We start from the raw sequence: 2,023 nt of genomic DNA on the forward strand, positions 1-2,023 counted from the left end.
GAGAGGCTCGAAGGGGGCGGGGCCTCTTGAGGCCCGCCACCTAGGTCGCAAGAGGGTACGGAGCGCGGATAAGGTGGTCACCCTCTCGCGCCCCTTAGGAACCTAATGACCAGGTCGTGCTGTCCCAGAGGCTACCCAGCACTTGGGTCATGATGAGCGGCCGTAGCGGCTACATACATTCCCAGTGTGGAGGGGGAGAGGTTACTCCCCCGCTCTCTTGAGGACGGGACAGCTCGTACCCGACCGAGCAACTCCGCGGGTCTTCTCGCCGAGAAGAGCACCAGGACGAGAAGAGGAGCCACCTATGGGCGTATAGCCGCCCAGTGGCCGAAGCCCTAGCCTGAGTGATGTCCCAACCGGACCGGGTGGGTCACTCAGGATCTCCTCGTCCCGTCCAGACATGGAGACCAGGTTTTGCCTGCGATGCCGTAACGTGCCCCTTCCCCTGGGGAAGCTGTTCGCCAGGGGGATCGGCCAGGGGGGAGTTGTTATCAGAGTCTCAGCTCCGAGAACCAAGTCCTGGTTAGGCCAAAGGGGCGTAACTAGTACCACTTGATGCTCCTCTTCCCTGGCCTTGCACAGGACCTGTGCAATGAGGTTCACTGGGGGGAAGCGTACTTCCGCTTGTCCCGCGGCCAGCTGTTCGCAAGGGCATCCGTGCCGGGTGTACCTCGGACAGGGAGTACCAAAGCGGACAATGGGTGGAGTCTGGGGAGGCAACAGGACCACCTGTGCCTGGCCGAACTGCCCCAAATGAGCCGGCTGCGCGGGGAGGGAGTCGCCACTCTCCGCGAGGCGTCGCCTGACGAAAGAACGCATCGGCTGTCCGGTTCAGGATGCCTGGGATGTGTGTGGCTCGCAGGGAGCTGATCACCTGCTGACTTCAGAGGAGGAGGCGTCGGGCGAGTCATGTTAGCTGCTGTGAGGCCACAGCAGCTGTGCTGTCCGACCGGACCAGCACGTGCTTCCCTGCACGAGAGGTAGTAGCCTCCTCAATGCCAGTAGCACAACCAACAACTCTAGGCAGTTGAAATGCCAACGCAGGCGGGGCCCTGTCCACCACCCCAACACTGCTTGCCCGTTGCACACGGCACCCCAACCTTGCAGGGAGGCATCCCAAAGGGGACCCCTGTCCGCAAGAAGGTCATGGAGACCAGGGGGTTAGGGTGTGTTGGCAGAAAAGCGTGTGACCATACGCCTGCTGCCGGTGTGCCACGCTCTCCAAGGAACTTGACTCTGCAGCCAGTGTTGGAGCGGTCGTATGTGCATCGACCCGAGGGGGACCACCCCCGCCGAGGATGCCATGTATCCCTGGAGCCTCTTGTTACAGGGGGACCGCTGACTGTCTGATCTTCAGGCAGTTCAACACTGATCGGGCGCGCTAGTCAGTCGCGCTGCCTCTGGGAGGCCGCGAGGGTGCGGGCTTCCTCGTCGCGGGTCTCGCGCCCTCCCCGGGGGGTGAGCAGGGCCGCTCGTGAGGACAGAGTCGAGTTCCATACTGAGAAAGAGGATGCTCTGCACTGGGGAGAGCTTGCTCTTTTCTCAGTTGACCTGTAACCCCAACGATCTAGGTGCCGGAGCACCAGGTCCCTGTGTGTACACAACAGATCTCGAGAGTGTGCCAAAACTTGAGCCAGTCGTCGAGATAGTTAGTACCCGCACACCCCCTTCCCTACGGGGAAGGAGAGCTGCTTCCACGACTTTCGTAAAGACTTGTGGAGACAGGGACAGACCGAAGGGGAGGACCCTGTACTTATATGCCCGTCCCTCGAACGCGAACCGTCGGAACGGCCGATGTCGAGGGAGGATCGAGACATGAAGTACGTGTCCTTCAGGTCGACTGCCATGAACCGTTCCTGACACCTGATGGACGTCAGGATGCACTTCTGCGTGATCAACCTGAAAGGCAGCTATAGTGTAGGTGCCTGTTCAGAACACACAGACCCAAGATAGGGCGCAACCCCCTGCCTTTCTTGGGGACAATGAAGTACAGGCTGTAAAACCCGTTGAACATCTCGGCTGG

The sequence above is a fragment of the Triplophysa rosa genome, linkage group LG17 (genome assembly GCF_024868665.1).
Source record: "Triplophysa rosa linkage group LG17, Trosa_1v2, whole genome shotgun sequence".
NCBI lineage: Eukaryota > Metazoa > Chordata > Actinopteri > Cypriniformes > Nemacheilidae > Triplophysa > Triplophysa rosa.